This window comes from Rhipicephalus sanguineus, chromosome 6 (assembly GCF_013339695.2).
Source record: "Rhipicephalus sanguineus isolate Rsan-2018 chromosome 6, BIME_Rsan_1.4, whole genome shotgun sequence".
Classification (NCBI taxonomy): Eukaryota; Metazoa; Arthropoda; class Arachnida; order Ixodida; family Ixodidae; genus Rhipicephalus; species Rhipicephalus sanguineus.
Window position 1 is genome coordinate 59252984 of NC_051181.1, and position 20518 is coordinate 59273501.

Consider the following 20518-nt stretch of genomic DNA (forward strand, 5'->3'; position numbering starts at 1 on the left):
GGCTCGTTGTTCTTTCGACTCAACAACAACAACGTTTCTCTCATCGCCTATCTACACTCGAGAGAGAATGAGCGCGCCCGTTCTGAAAGCTGGTCCGTCGCCTCGTACGCGCTGCACTACACCAAACCCATCAGTTGCGCGAATAATCGATTATGTGTTTAATCCGATTCTCTGAGATGAACCTCTACATAATACTGTCCGTATAAACGCACCGACATCAACGCGATGCTCGCGAAGGACGTGGGAGACTGTACTTCGCCAAGTAGAGATGAGATCAGCTGACTTCCACCGCCTGTACTGCGTCACATCGCAGAAAACTTTTTCTTGGCGGCTGGTGCACATCAGGGCACGTTCGGCTGCTGTATGATGCCGGCAAATGGAAATGCACTCGGAAACGCATCGTTCATTGTTCACCTCTGTCTCCGTGCGGGATGCGCAAGCCGTCGGACGAGAAACATAATTCCACACACAAATGACTGTGACTGCCCGCGAGGGTTCGCTTAAGGTCGTGCACACGTATACACGCGCATTATACGCGAACGATGCCTCTCATATATGCAAAATTATAGCGTTGTAGCCGATCGTAAAATCGTCCAGATAACGTGAAGTGCATATATAAAGCCGCGGAAGTCCACCCAGATCGTGTGGTGCGGTGGCGTAGTGGTTACAGTGTCTGCTTGTCACGCGGTTGGCCTGGGTTCAAATCCCCGTGGTGGAGTGTGTGTGGGTTGATACATGGTTTGTGACTCTGTGCAGTGTTCTTGTGATGTGTAAATGCATATCATGAGTTGAAAGGCTGAAGAGAACAAAAGAAAAAAAGAGGTACACTGCACGATCAACACAACGTAGAAGAATTTCTTTTTTTTTTTTCTAAAAATTTGCGAAAAGTACCGCATATATTTCGACCGCATATTGAGCCGTATATGAGCCGGACAGATTTGACCTGAAATACCGCTTAACCACATCGACGGTATGCGTTACTTTAAGCGGTCACTTTTAAACGGCCTTCTGGCAACGAGATGGCCGCGCATAGGAAGAGCCGCATAAATTTAGGCCGCATAAGAAAGAGCCGCTTAGCAGAGGCCGTAAAAGAAGGGCCGCATGAAAGAGCCGTATAAGTAGGGCCGCTTAGAGAGCCATTTATAAGCGTCGAAAATTTTGACCTACTTTCCGCCTTAATGCGTTGTTTTAAGCGGTCGTTTGCTAAGAGTGTAGCGACCCACACGGAATAACGCAAGGGGGCCTGTTGCAGCTCCTGCACCAAAAGCGAGTTTCCTTTCTCAATTTTTTTTCCCGTTTTCTCCTCGCTTCAGAGAGCAAACGAAGCACATTTGAAGAAACTGCTGATATATTCCATAAGGTCATCTGGCAATGACAAGTTGAAAGTCTTGCCTGGAAGACTAAGAATAGAAAGCGAGGAGGCTTCACAGGAGGATTGTCCGCATCAAGCCACTCGCGATGTTCGCTTCCGAGCTGTTTTCATCATCACCGGAGGAGATGCTCATTCACCGCCTTCGCTGTCTTCACTCCGGACACAAGATAAACATCTGTATCCGAAACATCTGTACACTCGAAGAAGAGACGAAAACGAAAGCCTCTTTTCGTGTTGACGAGCCAGTTATGCATAGGTGCCCGCCACCGCAAGCCATCTTTTCATACAAAACCGCGCTCTTTCCGCAGGAGAAATATAAATTGCCAAGTAAATGCTGCCATCTGGTGGATTACACGCAATCTAAGCTGTAGAAGACCGCCTCTTGCCCTGAACGCTAGAGGGGTACCTATTCCGCTAGGACGAGCTCTGCTCGTCAAAGCAGTTTGGGGACAGTTTGGGCAGGACGAGCTCTGCTCGTCCAAAGCAGTTAAGGGGTTAATCATGTCAACGCTCTGACACGTGAATTCCCAGAATTCAACCTTTTGTAAGTAACAGGGCCCTTATATTGATGATATATGTTGCGTTACAGAAATTGCTCTTACCACGAAAATTGGCTACACTTGAGTTTAGTAAGGAAGACTTTTAAGGGCTCGTTTTTCACTGTATTTTTACGGGGAGACGACAGAAGAAGGCTGTATTTACAGTATTGACACAATCACAGAGATAGGGGTGACAACCAAGATGGCGAAAAGCAGCAACGAACACGTCCTCCTCCTCTTCGTCCTCTAGGTAAGCGGCACATAACATTACCCGCGGCGGTGAAAGCACCGACTCGGTGCGCCCGGGCAAAGACGGTGGGTTCCGGTATGTGATAGGGCTTCAGACGGACAACGTTAACCAATGTCGGTGCGGGCTGAGTCGACGAGGACGAAGACAATGGTTCGATTTCATACGCCACGTCGGTCACTTGGCGGCATACACGGTAGTCCGGTGTACGGGAAGAGGACCTTTTCAGAAAGCCCAACACGTCGTGCTGGAGGCCAAAGGAGGACAAGAGATCCAGGAAGAAAGTGGGCGTTGTGTGACGGCGATCGTAGCGAGATTGTTGGCCCGCTTGCGATTCGGTTAACCGAACGCGCGCAACTTGACGTGCATGGTCGGCGCGGGCAATAGTTTCTTGAGCGTACTCATAGGTGGGTACATGGAAGGCGGCATCATCGTGTCTATAGGCAACGCTGGATTTCGGCCGAATAGAGCAAGAAAGGCGAATAACCAGCCGTCTCGTGCCGGACGTGTTATACGCGAACGTGACAAAAGGCAATGTTGTGTCCAGTCTTGGCGGCGGCCGACACGTACATTGCTAGCATGTCGGTATTGGTCCTGTTCATACCGCTCCGTCAGCCGATTCTTTGGATGGTAGGCCGTGGTTAGCTTATGTTTGGTCGAGCAGACGTCAGGATGTCATTGATGACCCTTGGAAAGAAACTGTCTGCCGTCGTGAAGAGCTGGCGCGGTGCCCGTGTGAAGGATGACGTTATGGAGCAAGAAGTCTGCTACGTCGGTCGCGCAGCTTTGGAAGTGCGCGAGTAATGCAAACCGTGTAGCATAGTCCGTGCAACGGCGATCCATCGATTCCCCCGAGACAGACGTAGGAAATAGACCAAGCAAGTCGAGGCCGACACGATGAAACGGCTCATATGGGATGTCGAGTGATTGAAGACGGCCAGCAGGCGGGAGTGTTTTCTTCCGGCGCTGACAAAGGTCGCACGAGGTCACGTAACGGCGTACCGACGTGTACATTCCTGGCCAGTAGAAACGACGGCGCGCACGATCATAGGTGCGGGAATATCCGAGGTGCCCCGCTGTCGGCACATCATGAAGTTGGGCCAGAACAGTCGAACGAAGGTGTGCCGGAATCACAAGCAAGAGGTCAGGACCGTCAGGTATGAAACTGCGACGAAGCGAGGTGCCATCGCGTAGCACGAAGAGACGAAGGGAGGAGTCAGGAGTCGGTGAGTTGAGGCGGTCAATGATCTTGCGGAGAGTTTGGTCACGGCGTTGCTCAGAAGCGATGTTGAAGAGGTCAGTGATTGCGAGCACAGATGGAATGGTATCGTTTGGCGAAGGTTCCGGTGGGTCTACGGGATATCGAGACAGGCAGTCAGCGTCCCGATGCAAGCGGCCAGACTTGTAGACGACAGTGTGCGTGTACTCTTGAACTCGTTATGCCGAACGACCAAGGCGACCAGTGGGATCCTTGAGAGAAGACAGCCAGCAGAGGGCGTGGTGATCACTGACAACGGTGAAGGGCCTGCCATACAGATAAGGACGAAATTTGCCGACGGCCCAAACAAGAGCGAGGCACTCTCTTTCTGTTATTGAATAATTTCGTTCAGCTGCGGACAGGAGGCGGCTGGCGTATGCAATAACGCAATCCTGACCATGTTGAATTTGTCCGAGAACAGCGCCGATGCCATGACCACTGGCATCGGTACGTACTTCGGTAGGTGTAGAGTCGTCGTAATGAGCCAACACAGGGGGCGATGTGAGTAGGTCGACGAGATGAGAAAAAGCCGACGCCTGGGCAGGACCCCAAGAGAAGCGGACGTCCTCTTTAAGAAGGCATGTGAGGGGCTGCGCAATCACTGCAAAATCTTTAACAATGCGGGGAAAATACGAGCATAGGCCAAAAAACGAGCGAACGTCCTTGGAAGAACGTGGAGTGGGGAAGTTCGTAACGGCGCGTATTTTTGCAGGGTCAGGCCGTATACCCGCAGCGTCAACAAGATGGCCAAGCACGGTGATCTCGCGGCGGCCAAAGCGGCATTTTGAAGAGTTAAGCTGAAGACCTGCTGTGCGGAAGACTAGCAAAATAGCCGACAAGCGTTGTAAGTGGTTTGAGAACGTAGGTGAGAAAACGACGACATCGTCGAGGTAACAGAGGCATGTGGACCATTTGAAACCCCGAAGTAGGGAGTCCATCATGCGCTCAAATGTTGCGCGCGCGTTACACAGCCCAAAGGGCATGACTTTAAATTGGTACAGCCCATCCGGTGTAATAAAGGCCGTCTTCTCCCGATCATTTTCATCGACAGCAATTTGTCAATAGCCTGAGCGAAGGTCTATGGAAGAAAAGTACCGTGCGCCATGAAGAGAATCAAGGGCGTCGTCTATTCGCGGCAAAGAGTAGACGCCTTTCTTGGTGATCTTGTTAAGGTGCCGATATTCGACGCAGAACCGCCAGGTGTTTTCTTTCTTCTTTACAAGAACCACAGGGGACGCCCAAGGACTCGAAGATGGCTCGATGATGTTCTTAGCGAGCATCTTGTCGACTTCCGTTTGAATGACGCCGCGCTCGGTAGCAGACACGCGGTAAGGACGTCGATGAATGGGTCTTGCGTCCCCGGTATCAATACAGTGGGTGACCAGAGATGTTTGGCCAAGCTGCGGCGAAGCGAATTCGAAAACGTCGCGGTATGCCGCCAACAAAAGGCGTAATTCCTTGCTTTGAGAAGGGGGAAGGTCCGGGGCAATCATGTCGTCGAGCGGGTCATCAAGTGTCGCACTAGCAGCCGGGCTTCCTGAAGCCAGTTGTGGAGTATCAATGGCCAGGGCCACATGGTCGTGTGAGTCTAAAGGCGATATAGTGGCCAGCGTGATACCTTCGGGAAGCAACTGTGCGCAACGTCCAAAGTTCAGGACAGGTAGGCATGCTCGGTTCGCAGAAACAGTCACAAGGGAGTGAGGCAGAGCTACACGGCGCGTCCGGAGAACGTCCAAGGAAGGGGTAATCATGTAGTCGCCATCACGTACAGGAGGGTCTGTGGTAAAAGAGACATAAGTAGCTGTACCTGGGCGCAAGCGAACCAACTGGACAGCACATAAATGCGGTGGCGACGCGATGGTGTGGTTAGGCATAGCAGGAAGCTCTAACTGTAAAAGGCCAGAAGAACAGTCGATAAGGGCAGAATGCGTGCTCAGAAAGTCATGGCCGAGAATGAGGTTATGGGGGCACTCGTCCAGAACAGCAAAGAGAACTAAGGTATTGTGGTCATCGAAGCTCACACGCGCAGTACACATTCCAAGAACACAAGGTGTACCGTCATCGGCTACACGAACAACAGGTGATGACGCAGGCGTAAGGACCTAGAGGAGACGGCGAGAAAGGTGAGCGCTCATTACTGATAATTGGGCGCCAGTGTCGATGAGCGCCCAAACCGGTACGCCATCGACTTCTACGTCCAAAAGGTTTCGTCGGGTATAGCCAGGGTCAACAGAGGATTTCTGGGTCGGTAGGCCAATGCAGCATCACCTCCGGGAGCTGCACTGGTCAGTTTTCCGAGGAGGACGGCGAGGGTACAGCGAAGGTGAGCGACGGGGCAAAGGTGACCGAGAACGTCGCTGGTTCTGCGGGGACGGCGAGCGGTCGTAACGTGGGGCCGAGGTTTGGGCGTTAAGGTTCGTAGGGTCTTCGCGGGTGTAAAAAGGTGAGGATCGAGTGTCCTCTGCATGGTACGTTGCACGAGGAGCGATGGCCGACGATAGCGACAATAGCGAGAAATGTGGCCTACCCCGTTTGCAGTTGAAGCAGATAGGCCTGTCATCTCGTGTGCGCCACTGGTTCGGATCACGGAACCTGGAATAGGTCGGCTGTGGGCGGTAGGATGGAACAGTGCTGACCGCGGGACGATCTGAGGGCACATATGGGCTGGATGCCTGCGTTCGCCATTCCTTCGCGCACGACGGCCTGGATCAACGACACTGTTGGGCGGGTCTCTTCGTAAGAACGGGCCTGCGGTGCGGATGGGGATGCTGCCTCGATCTCTCGCCGCACGAGGCGCAGGAAGTTTTCGGTACTGGGCGGCGGCTGGAGCTGGGCGTCTTCGCACGACGACGTGGCGGCGGTGTTAGAGAGTCGAACAAATTGCTGCGTGACTCGACGACTCTTCGCTTCTTCAAAGCTTCGGCACTCCCTGATGATGTTCGTCGATGGTGGAGCAGTCCTTGTAGACTAGTAAGTGAAATGCGTCATCGGCGATGCCTTTGAGAATGTGGCTGACTTTGTCAGTTTCGGGCATTGGTCGTCAACTTGCCGGCACAAGGCTAGGACATCTTGGATGTACACCATGTACGGCTCCGTCGAGGTTCGTGCACGACACGAAAGTTCTTTCTGGGCGGCGCGTGTCGTGCAATAGGCTTTCCGAAAAGGTCTTTCATTTTTTGTTGCACACATCCCAGCTGGTCAGCTCCTCCTCGTGCGTGTCGAACCACACACTGGCCGTTCCCCTGAGGTAGTAACTGACGTTTGCCAGCATCAAAGTAGGATCCCACCCGTTGGTCTTGCTGGCGCGCTCGTAGTCGGCCAGCCACTTTTCGACGTGCACGTTGTCAGTTCCGCAGAAGCTGCCAGGGTCTCGGAGATGGGTCACAACGACGTGGCAGGGTTCAGTTGGCGTAGCGGAGGCAGGATCAATGGGCCTGCCTGTCGACATGATGGATTACCCAGGAGGACGCCCGCTGCGAAGTTCCGTGGTGTGCTTCGGATGTACCCCGCACCTCACCAAAGATGTTACGGGGAGACGACAGAAGAAGGCTGTATTTACAGTATTGACACAATCACAGAGATAGGGGTGACAACCAAGATGGCGGAAAGCAGCAACGAACACGTCCTCCTCCTCTTCGTCCTTAGGTAAGCGGCACTTAACAATATTAATGAGAACAAACAGACAGTATTGCCCTGGGAACGTTTAGGGGATGTACTTGTAGTAATCAGGATATAAATGTGAAGAAAGTAAAGATGACGAAAGATAACTTGCCTCCAGCAGGGACCAAACCTGTGACCGTCGAATAAACGCGTCCGATACTCTACCACTGAGCTAAGGCGGCGGTTATCTTCCCGTCCACTTTTATGGGGTATATATGTGCATTTAAACCTAGGAGTGTTAGCGCCGATCGCAGCCATGACGGCGAGTGTGGAACATTTTTTTTGCCTGAAAGTTGCAGGTTCGGTATCTGCCGGTGGCAAGTTATCTTTTCGTCCACTTCACTTTCTTCACGTTTATATTCTAATTACTACAAATAACATCCCCTATGCTTTCCTTCGCATATTGTCGGTTAGTTCTCATTAATATTGTGCCTAACAAAGAAAAACTAGCCCTTAAAAAAGTCATCTTTCTTTCCTTCATTCACAGCGAGGGTCTTGTTGTGCAGACTTGATGCCTTCAGGTCTTATACGAGTGATTATTAGTCAGCTGCCAGGCTCGCAAAGAGATCACGTGCTACGTGACGCCAACAGGCAGAAAAAAGGTGTTCCACACTCACCACCATGGCTGAGATCGGCGCTGACTACATTCCTATGTCTAAATGCACATAATACCCCATAAAGTGGACGGGAGGATGGACCGCCGCCGTAGCTCAGTGGGTGATCATCGGACGCGTTTTTCGAAGGTCGCACGTTCGGTCCCTGCCGACGGCAAGTTATCTTTTCGTCCACTTTATTTCCTTCACATTTACATCCTAATTACTACAAATACCATCCCCTATACTTTCCTAGGCATTATTCTCTGTTAGTTATCTTTATTATCAAACTGAGTTTAGACATTTGTATTCTTTGTGCGACAGAGCCACGCCGGCGATTGACATTTGTACTGTCCATGTCTTAGTGCTCCGCAATCCACTTTCATGAAATACGCGGTGAGCAGATCTACCCAAACAGAATTGTGACAGCGAAGCTGCTCTAGCTCGGCGTAAAATGTGTGGTCGTGCCCGAAAACTATCATCATCATGAGCGGGTATGTGCCACAGAGTTTGGGCAAATCCCACGACTCACCGCTACAGCGTGGCCTGTAATAACCCAGAGAACGAGTGAAGAGACAGTGAGAAACAAGCAGAGAGAAGGAAATAAAGACATAAAAAGTGGAAAAATTCTTGCCGAAAAAATCTGATTTCACGAGGCGGGACTCGAAGCCGCGTACCCTCGATTCGAAGGCGAGTGTCCTAACCACTTGGCTATCCAGGCACGCTAGCAGAGCGTAGCATAGCCTTGTATACTATAGTGTAGCAACGATGCGGGACAGAAAGTGAGCGTAAGGAGGAGAGATGTTGGGGTGAGGAGGAGAGAAATGAGGAGGGGAGAGAGTAAAGCATTGCACGTAAAGAATGAGAAAGACAAAAAAGGGAGATAGAAGTGCAGAATGAAAAAGAGAGACAGAAAGAACATCTACAAAAAAAGAGAACAAGTACAGAGAGAGAAAGAGGAAGCAAGCATCTCGTCGCCAAGCGATCAGATACCGCCGCAACTCGCCAAGCCGCGCATGCGCTGTAGCTAAGCCACGCGCACCGACGGAGACATCGCATGCAACCTCCACTCTATAGGCTTCCCAAGCATCGTTTAGTGGCACTGCTGGATGGATGGGTGGATGGATGCTATGAGCGTCCCCTTTAAAACGGGGCGGTGACATGTCTGCCACCAGGCTCTCTTGACAGGCAGCGCCATCTCTGGGAGAAAAACAGAAACTGGGAGCATACAACGAGCGTTCCCCGTTCTCGCCGCCGCGCCGCCGCTCGCTTCCGCGCAAACAGCGCACGTGCGGAGCTCTCGCGGTACATTCGCGTCGCCTCACAATGTACCGCCTGCAGTGCGGCTTCAAAAGATCTCCGAGCTGGACAGTCACTTGCGAAAAGCTAACTTGATCAATGGAGAAAGGTTCGCCAATCACATTTACGTTGAAGAGCAGCCGATCGACGACAACGACGCCCGACTCAACGCGAAATGCATTTTCAAAGTCGCGATAACACCGTGTAGGACGTATACCTCGAGGTACGACTCATTCTGTCGTGTTGAATATACGTAATGGTCCATATGAACTGCTAAATGAAGCGGTGCACGCTATCGATGTTCTGCGTTGTGCAGTATGAAGCATATGATTAATGTTTTGATATGGCATGCTTGCAGTAGCAGCCGTGTACTTTCGTGAACAAACGTTTGCGGCGTGCAAAAAAGAAAATTATACGGCCATGGCACTAGAAAAGCCTGAGAAGATTAGAGTCAAGTCCTCCGTGTAGCTGGAGCATCACCCGCCGATTTGGGTTCGAGGCAGCTAGCTGAGCTTGAACTGCAAGTTCAAGCTCAGCTAGCTCGCCTCATTTTTTCGGCTCTCGCGTCATGCTTGCAATCTTTTTTCATGAGAGTATAGACGTTACAGGCGTATAAAACCTGCTCCACGAACACGCCCGTTCCGGTCTTCTCGACGCGTAAATTGCAGGCCCCGAACTTTTGAAAATGTGCCGAGTTCAGTTGAATTCAACCAACTGCGGAACGCTAACCGCGGTATAACGCTAGTGTGAATGTTAGACAACGACGGGTAGGTCTCACGAACACGGTGAATCAAACCACAAAGTTGTTTCAGCTACAACCGTAACTGGACTTTCACAATACGAGAAGACAGCGAGTAATCATTACTGTAGTCCTTACCTGCACGCGCTGCGTTACGTACTGATACAGGTAGTCGAAACGAACGAAAGCGATGAAGTGAGAAGCCAAAACAGAAGACGAGACAGTGCTATCAACTAGGACGTACTTGATTCCCCTTACTGCGGTGATCCACGCTTGTCGCCTCTACTTCTCGTGCGACGTGCCCGAGAACTGATACAGTTTCACACGTGAATCGCGTGCCTTGGTGTTGTCTGCACTGTTGTGGCAGCCCACGACACAGCAATACTTCGGACCTTCCTTCCGCGGGGTCGCTTCTCCAACGCGGAAATGCAGCTCGGTTCAGCGTGCCAAGCTGTCGGCACGGCGCCCCAGTTCCCGGCACCGACTGAAGAACGCGCGCGCGCGCGTGTTCCCGCTGCCGACAAACAGGTTGAGTCGGCCGCGCTTGCCCCCGGTAGCTCCAGAGCTTTTCCGCCAGAGCCGCAGCGCGGCGCTGCCGTCGCCTCGCAAACTTGAGCTTGGGTTCCCTGTAGTGCATAGCCTGGCTGCGTACTCTTGAGGAGGAAGCCGCCCATCTCGAAGCTAGACGTGTCGGTCGGAGGGGATTACGAGCGGCGACGGGCCCGTCAGGGTTGCCGTTGGGTAGATTCGAAAAGGAGCCAGAATTCAAGCCAAAAGTAGCCAAAGTAGCCACATCTTTTACCCTTATCGCCAAACTTGTAGCCAAATGGCAGAAAAGCGGTATTATGACAAGAGTTTTTATTATTGAACAATAAATACCATTTTTGTGCCCAGCAATAAATAGCACACGAACACAGTTATTTTCTCCTCATGCTGGTCTTCAAGCCATAAGCAAGTTGCAAATAAATGAACAATTACCTGCATACAGTCTATATAGAATAGAGTAATTGCCAGAGACAGAGTAAGATTGGAACATTCCAGCCAACCATTCAGTAGGAATATTAATCGTAAAAGCAGGTCGTGCTTGAAGTCTGCGACTTCAAGCACGACCAGCTTCAAGAAGTGATATCTGCTCGAAGATGACCGGTCCAGCTTCATTTTGTACCGGATCTCTGTTTTTGTCAAGGTCACACGAGAACACACGCTGTGCGTCAGCACTACAAAACTGGCTCGTATAGCGTCGGCACCGATGGCGGGCAGCGTGAACAGCGTGCTAGCCACGCGTATGCCAACATGCGCGCAATTTCGTCAGTTTTGATCTTAGCCAAAAGGCGTACTTAAATTTCATCTTTAATTTGTAAGTTATATGTCCAATTTCTTCATTTTTATTTAAATTCATAAAAACACCGAATTCTTCGCCGATCCTCCATTGTGGGTGTGAGACACTGACTAGGTGAACAAGAACTTCACCATTCCGTCTCGGCAGGCGCACCGCGCGTTGCGTTCAGGTGCCTCGATGAGCACCAGACTCATGGCGGGGCTAGGACACGCGCATACACTGGCTGACGCGTCAGAAAAGCTTGGAAACAAAGGGTAGTCGTCAGGCTTGCTCGGTATTTTATCTGCAGATAATGAGAAAAAATGGCTACTGAATGCGCTAAAATAGAGGTTCAAAGTAGCCAGAAAGTAGCCATGGCGCCAACCTGAAATTTTTGTCGCCAGACTGGGTCGTAAAGTAGCCAATTTGGCGCAAAGTAGCCACCAACGGCAACCCTGGGGCCCGTGCTTCGCTGTTCCAAGCTTTGCGCAACTTAGTGCAAACTGCCCGCAATTTTTTTATAGCTGCAGATAACGAGAATGAAGAATTCATGTGATAGTAATGATAATGATAACATGAGGCTACGGTGTTTTTCGTTAAATATACCACCAATATTGTGCACGTTGGAGTAATTATACCCTGACAATCACGTACACTGATTCCTTCCAAGAAATATTCCCCATCAGATGACAGGAGAAGACTGGCGTTTGTCACAGAAGCTAGGGCGAAAATATTATAGCTCAAGGATTGAAGGACTCGCGAAAGACGTCAGGCGAGCTGTTTACCGAGCACTGCTTAATGTTGCTGCTCGGTGCACTGCCGAATCGATCAGCCTCCTAGAACGACGGGAATAATCTGAGCGAGTTAGAATCGCGCCAGCCTTCGATGAAGGTTTTGTCTGAGAAAAAGAAACACGAAAGAGAAAACAGAGCTTTGTTAAATTGCACCCAAACCGCGAAATCGCTCGACGGGTCCAAGGCGTGAATAGAGTCGCTCGCTCAGCCCAGGAACACATGAGCCGCTACCGCCGGGTGTTCCTCTGACCAGAACGCGCTGGTCACGTGAGCTTACGATAGCGCTCTTTCGTAGTGTGGGGCATTTGCGGGCTTGTACTGTTGAGCTGTCAAGTCCTCTTGGCGTGGTAATACAAGGTCAGGCCATAAAAATATAGGCTATAGATTGTATAGCGCTACTAATTGACGGGACACAAGAGAGATGCAGGCACAACAATGCGCTAACTTTCAACAAGTTAGCGCTTTGAAAGTTGAAAGCTGGCGCTTTGTTGTGTGTGCGTCCTTCTTGTGTCCCGTCGATCAGTTGCGCTGTAGAATCTATAATCATGCTTTACCAACACGCCCAGTCTTCAACCTTAGAATATAGGAATATATAGGCGTTGTTTCTTATATTCTGTGGGTATACGTATCAAACTACAGCATACAGAGTATAAAGATGCCCATGAGTAGTTGCGCCCGCAAATCTGTCTCGGCACGCTGTAGTGTTTAAGTATGACGCGCAATTCTTTCGAGACAGGTTCCATCTGACGTTGTCGCGGCTGTCTGGGTGGCGGTGCGTTGATACGATGGCGCGGGCTTTGTGTTCACGAGGACTGCGGCTGTCCCCTGTTATGACTGCCCTTTCAGGAGTGGTGGACAGCTGTGAAAAGGCGATTTCACCACGGTTGTAGCTGAAACAGTCGACGGTTAGTACTAGCTCACGCAAAACAATAAGAAAATACGACGTAAGGTTGATTGACTCGATTGAAATTTGAACAAAAAAAATTAGAAAGAGTTCCGAACGTTTTTTATTCATCAAACTCAATATTTACACGTATAGCTCTAAGCAAAACTAATCTGCAAATCGAAATTCATGCATGAGAAAGTGTGAAGAAATTTAAGGTCGGCGGACCTGCACACAAGCAATTGGTTCTGCGTAGACATTTGGTGCAGTAACCTATGTTAAGTATATTATCCGGATATAACGCTGGCACTGCATCAATTTCGCGACGTCCGTTGTTGCCTCTTAACCCTGGTTCAGCCTCTTCCACTCGTTACAGAGTCGCAACTCGCGTAGGGTCCTTGAGGCAAGGTATTTAAGTGGTTATCATTAGCAACGGTCGGGAATGGTGCTTCGTTTCGATGCCAGCGTTAACGTTGTCACCAGCATTGACCGATAACACGGGGTTGACCGTTTTTCCATTCAACAGTGCTTACAATTGGAAGATTTCGTGCTTATTCACGATTGGCTGCGCAACACACACAAGGAGAAAGAAAGAAATGGACACTATGGGTGTTAGTGTGCCCAATTTTTATGTTACGGGCACTCGTGTGCTCAAATGCCTCAACAATAAAAGCAGTCGCTGCGTTGTAGTACTGACGCTTTTATGATGAAGAACGCTGCAGAAGCCATATCCAACGCCCTCGATGCTCGACGCCGCCGTCTCTTGGACGTGGTAGGAAATAAGTGACTTAATGTGATGACCAAAACACGCCACATCTATTGCCCATGTAGGAAGCATGGCTATGCGCCTGTTTGTAAGGGGTAGCCATCATTGCTGAGCTTTTCGATAGGGAACCAGTAAATTGACCGGGTTCTGGAAGCCCCAGGTGTCCTCATTGGTGTTCTTCTCACTGGGAGATTCTTTGGTATAACAATTTATCAAATGTTCTCAGCAATTCAAACAAAACAGTCGACCTCTACGCTTTTCTTGAACCACCGGTGACGCCTAGGTCACCTCCTCTGCTTCAAATACTGTCACAGTTATAGGCGTACTTAGTGGAGGGCAGGGAATGGCCCCTGACCCCACCCACATCTCCCTCTGTCAAAAGTGAGACGGGGGCGCAATAAGCCCTCTTACTTTTACGAGCTCTCAATGGCGGGAGCACATAGGTGTGATAAGTAAGGTGCACGAGGCACGTGCCCAACGATGGAAAGTTTCGATGGTACGCACTATAGCGTGTGAGGAGCGGAAAATTTCTCGATAGTATGTACCTCTATCTCGTCCACGCAAGCGAATGGTCGAAGGAGGGCTCGTGGCGCGAGACGCGATCCGTGGCGAAAAACCTGAGGGGTGAGAACGACGATTGTCTGCGGGACAGCGTTCGAAGAAGGTAGTAGAAGAGAGCGTCTCACCGATGATGAGAGCGGCGGGTGCCGGGACCGGAGATGCAGTACCAAGAGTGCGTAGCGTACGCGTCGATCTCGGCAACGACCGGTTGAAGCTACCACGGAGTCGCGGCATCCTCGTCACAGCGGTTCTGGGAGCACCTGCAACGCTCCACCTTCGTTGGCAGAACGGCACGGACCCGCAGGACAGTGCCCGGGGCTCCACGACTTCACTTCAGCTTCAGACTCACTTGGAACAAGAGACCGAGAAGGAAGCTAGGCCTAACCCGTCCATTCCAATGAAGGCCACGCCGACGACCGGGAAACAGGCAACAAGTGGATCGTCAAGTTGTTCCTGAGCAATGACGAACGCAGGGTCCGATCGAGGGCAGCGACGGCAAGCACGACACGACATGGACGAGAGGGACTCGACTCAGACGCCGTGCCCATCGTACAAGTTAGGACGCTCCATTACGGACGCGACCTTACTAGTCGCCTGTCCTGTCTCTCTCGTTCTGGTAAACTGTCTTGCTTTTGCGCACAAAATTTTCCATCAACGACCAAGAGGCCTTGTGGCCGGACTGCCATTGCAGCTACGGACTGAGTTTAGCAAGAGTATTGTTGTGGTCTGCTAAAGAACTCATTTCATGAATTTTCGTTTCATATATTTTATTTGCATGCAAGTTCGTGTGAGGTTTGCAGTCGTGATTTGCAGTCGTGTTTTCTAAAGATAAAGTGTTTTGCAGTGCCACCGCCGCCTCTCACGTCTCTCAATTCAATCCACTTGGAAGCGCTCCCGAGATCTGTGACAGTAGGTGAATCCAACAACCGCGCCAAAACTTTCTTTCACTGTAGCAGTGCCGCAATTAATTACCTTTTATTAGGCATCCCCCGCTACTTTAGTGAAGCTTCAATAGAGAGTTTGATAATTGAGGCCCCAAGGAGCTTGGGGACCCAACAAGCTTGCGAGCCGCCAGGGCGCATGCGCAGAACCCAAGCCACTCTGAGGCTCTTGCGCTCGCGTTGACCCGAGACACAAAAATTGAAAACTAGCGTGGGGCCCCAAAGCGTCTTGAGTCACCAGCGAGAAGAGACAGACGCAGCGCAAGCCACGGCGCAGAATGGCCCGCGTGATTTTAAATTTCGTCACGCGTGGCGCTCCGGGCGCCTGACCCAACGCAGCCTGCGTTGGCCCAATTCTCAAACTCTGCTGATCATCCGGACGCAAGAGCAGGCTGCCCAATGCAGCTTGGGGGCCCAGCGTCTTGGGTCCCCAATTCTGAAACTCTCTAATGTGGTGGTATGCTGGGCCACTTGGGGCAACAAAGTTTTTAGATGCAAGCTTGGTTTTGATCAAGTTGAGCATGTTAGCTGGAAATTTTCGCCATAGCCTAAGAACGGTTTGTTACCTTGTAACTCATCTCACAGTAAGGTCATAAAAAGTGCAGTTGCTATTTCCTGCCCCAGTTCATCGTTGAGGAAATCTTGTCTGTGTAACATAGAGCATAGTTTCCACAAGCAAGTGACTATCCTGCTCAGCTCGGGTTGCCCTGACAGTCTTCTAGTGGCAGTGGGCGGCATGTTGTCAAAGAATTTAAAGAGGACAAACGCTGCCAACACCCAAGATAAAAGAAAAAAATCACAGCATATCCACGGAGTGAATGATGATGAGTGGGCGAAGCTGCGGAGGTTCATCGGTAAACCGTGAATCTTCCGTGAATTCTGCCCAGTACATCATCACCGACGTGAGATCGGGCGCATTTATACTAAAGGTTCGATGAGTTATGACGACTTGCAGCGCACTTGAATTTTACATGTACGCTGTGAATTTTCATTGTTTAGAAAACCATTGCTTAGAAAACATCTGGCGTCTTTCGTTAAGCAGCTGGCGTCTTTTCGTTTTGCTTTAGAAACATCTGGCGTTCTTTCGTTTTGCTTTTACAAAACATCTGGCGTCTTTTGTTGGTTTATTTCATCAATCAACGGCGTTTTGAACAAAATTTTTATTGTTTAATCACGCACAGGAGAAATCTCACCAGGCACTACCTTGGAGGTAAAGAATTGCTGCTAATGGGAATGAGAGACAGAAGAAGTCGGCTTTTAGCTAACGCTGCGAATTTTTTATTGTTCAACAACGCACAGGAAAAATCTCCCACTGGCACCACCTTGCAGGTCAAAGCGTAAGACTGGTTACATACTACGCTACGAGGGACGAACGGGTGCCGCTATAAGGAGCTTCGCCCCTAAAACAGAAAAGAAAATAGAAACATGCCGTGTGCGCATTCTGTGCCGCACAATTTCAAGAAGATTGGTCGCAAGCACGGGGTTGACGAGGGGCTCACAGCCCCTTGCAAGCTGGCCAAGCTGTGTACCATGGTTAAAAACCATGGGAAAGGAAAAGTGAACAAGAAAGGTTGCACGAAAAACATACCATGCCTTTTGTTCCATGTACCGGTTAGGTGGCGTATAGCATACCGTTGAGCTGCGGAAAAGTGTACATTGGCCAGACGGGCCGATGCCTAAATGACAGACTCAGAGAACATGTATCGTCATTGAGTGTTTTCGCAGGTGGCACGCACCTGTCTCTGCACTGCATATAATGCGGGTGCAATCCACAGTTTACAAGCGCCAATGCTCTTTGCAAATCAAAGCACCGAGTGGTCAGGGGGAAATCACGGAAGCTGGACAGATTAAAGCAAACTCAACCATGTGCATCAGTGTCACCCGGTGTCGTTGAGTGATAAAGATATAGGCTTTCTGAATAGTTAAGTGGCGGCACATATCAGTTCCGATAAGTAACATTCCTGTTGTCCTGTCTTTCTTGTGATACGGTGGCTACACATGCGCGGTTCCGTGTTCTAGTGTGGGAAAAATTTGCTATAAACTGCAGTTGTAAACCGAGCGTCTGCCCTGTCAAGGTCTTTGCTTCTATTCCTGCTGTTTTCCGCTTATACAATCTAGAAAATTAGTGAAGCTTGTTTTCCGTGCCCCACAACGTCGCTTGGTATAGGTTCGTTGTAGCGTGAGTGGCCTGCGCAATGCTTTTGCGCCTGTATCTTATTTCTATGAAACGAGTGTATCTTATTTGTATGAAACCAGCTGGCGTGTTTGTCTGTACTCCACCTAACAAGCTGGTTACAGCAGGGTGGAAGCTACGAGGTGTAAACAACCCACATGCTTGCGCAGCAAACTATAGTTCTGTTTGTAATTGCATTATAATTGGACAGGGTTAAAAAAATTGCGCTTGTTTGGCACGTGCTACGTCACTGCAATACGTGATATGCTAATCACGATTCGCATACACGTCATAAGCATTTAATTATATCGGTAACTGCAGATAATTGTGATGACGAACCAACACGTCAGCGCCCATGCAGATGCGATCGCCTGCTTCGATCCGAACTCGCACTTGCTACTTACTGCCCTGACAGCAGTAAATCGATGGTGGAATCGGCTATCGCTTTATGTCATCTCACGCCGAGGACAAAATATCGGGTACGTTTTGTCCTTACTATCGAGATTAGCTGTTTGTTCAGCCACGCGTGCTAACCCTAGTACTCGAGAATTTGAAAAAATGAATCGTGTAAACAGTGCAAAGTAGACCCGAGTACATTTCTGTCGAAGCGTGAGGACGCAAATATAAAGCAAATGCCACTGTCGGTTTAGAACTTGAGGACAACTCAGCTCACGACGGCACCTTTATAATTTTGAGGGGCGAGGAACCAGCGTCAACGTGTGCGGCCATGTTTTTTTTCCCCGGCGCTACCGTCGCTGCCAAACGTTAAGACCGTTGGTTGCTACCGTGTGCTCGCTTTACTCGCCCAACGCACGTTTTGTTTCTTCTTGTTTTGTTTTTTTTTGCTCTACTGTGGCTGCCCAAGGCTAAGGGCGTTGGTTACTGCCATGGGCTGACTCTACCAACGCCCTACCGGCCCATTGCCTAAGCGTAGGCTCTATGGGGACGCCGAGCAGACGACGCGGCGCGGATGTATACATCGTGAGGGGTGCTCGCTCTTCCTATTGGCTAAGCAGCCCCGTAGCTTCCACGGTGCTGCAACCAGCTTGTGAGATGGAGTATAGACAAGAGTGGTTATGTGTGAGTTATCTTTTGCGGCGATCCTGTACATACCTAGGCCATTCGCAACTCCGCGAGTAGTTACTACACCACAGAAAATTGCCACTATCATGACCGGCATTTACCTTCAAATTAAAAAAAAAAGCGACCGAATTGAGCTGGAACAATGGGTTGTGAACTGGCCGAACAGGTCAGTGTAACTGCAATCATGCGCGTAATAAGAAATATGACACATATCGTAACTTCACTAATAGTTCAGTCAGCAATTATCTACGCAAACCATAGCCGGCATGTGCCACAGAAATTAAGCTAACCGCACTACTCACCACCCGCTAACTAAAAATAAAAACAGAAAATGTTAAGTGAATAAATTAATGAGTGTATAAATAAATACAGTGACAAAAAAAACTCAAAGATGCCCTTATGCACTGACGTGAGACGACTGGAAGGCGAAAGCCATATATTTTTTTCTCAGTCGATGTACTGTTCCTGCCTTGCCACCCTCCGAAAGCTTTCTGCACCTAACGTGGTTTTTCATTGCCTCCAGGATCGGACGCGCCTCACCTGGTTTCGCACTGCTTCCGTGATCGGCCCCCCGCTAGGTAAGCTACTACGTCATATGACGACGTCATCATGTGACGGCACATCATGGTTTGGGACGTTATTGTGACGCCACGATGACGTCATATATGGTGATTTCATCATGTGATGATGATTTTGCGCATCACTCGTGTTGACGCCGACGGGAGATGCGAGACGCCGGCAAATTTTCGCGTTCGATAAGGCATCTATGGCTTTCGCCTTATTGAAAATGAAAATAAATTACATAACAACCTGCGCGTTAGACATGGGACCCATGCAAATAGAGGTGGAAGTTCTTTAAAATAAAACTGATTCCTAATTATAAATAGGTTTATAAATAAATAGGTTTATAAATATATAAATGAATAAATGAAGTGAATCCGTGCGCCGCAAAGCTTGGCTACACTCTTAGCAAACGACCGCTTAAAACAACGCATATAAGGCGGAAAGTAGGTCAAATTTTCGACGCTTATAAATGGCTCTCTAAGCGGCCTACATATACGGCTCTTTCATGCGGCCCCTCTTTATGCGGCCTCTGGCTAAGCGGCTCTTTCTTATACGGCCTAAGTTTATGCGGCTCTTCCATATGCGAGGCCATCTCGTTGCCAGAAGGCCGTTTAAAAGTGACCACTTAAAGTAACGCATACCGTCGATTTGGTTAAGCGGTATTTCAGGTCAAATCTGTCCGGCTTATATACGGTTCAATATGCGGTCGAAATATATGCGGTACTTTTCGCAAATTTTTAGAAAAAAAAAAGAAATTCTTCTACATTGTAGTTGATCGTGCAGTGTTCCTCTTTTTTTTTCTTTTGTTCTTTTCAGCCTTCCAACTCATGAATATGCATTTACACATCACAAGAACACGGCACAGAGAGTCACAAACCATGTATCAACACACACACACTCCACCACGGGGATTTGAACCCAGGCCAACCGCGTGACAGGCAGACACTGTAACCACTACGCCACCGCACCACACCATCTGGGTGGACTTCCGCGGCTTTATATATGCACTTCACGTTATCTTGGACGATTTTACGATCGGCTACAACGCTACAATTTTGCATATATGAGAGGCATCGTTCGCGTATAATGCGCGTGTATACGTGTGCACGACCTTAAGCGAACCCTCGCGGGCAGTCACAGTCAGTTTGTGTGTGGAATTACGTTTCTCGTCCGACGGCTTGCGCATCCCGCAATGAGACAGAGGTGAACCATAAACGACGCGTTTCCGAGTGCATTTCCATTTGCCGGCATCATACAGCAGCCAAACGTGCCCTGACGTGCAACCAGCCGCCAAAGAAAAGTATTCTGCGATGTTTGACGCAGTACAGGCGGTGGAAGTCAGCTGATCTCATCTCCACTCGGCGAAGTAGTCTCCCACGTCCTTCGCGAGCATCGCGTTGATGTCGGTGCGTTTATACGGACAGTATTGTGCTGAGGTTCATCTCAGGGAATCGGATTAAAACACATAATCGCTTATTCGCGCAACAGATGGGTTTGGTGTAGTGCAGCGCGTACGGGGCGACGGACCAGCTTTCAGAACGGGCGCGCTCATTTCTCCCCGAATAGACGATAAGGAAACGTTGTTGTCGTTGAGTCGAAAGAACAACGAGCCTTCGCAGAAAAAGAATGCAGTCACCCGAGCTCGAGGCTGACGGCGCCGACGAGCGATGCCGTGGAATTGTCATGCTGGGGAGGACGGCGGGTCTGAGGTTGTTCGTTCTCGTGGTT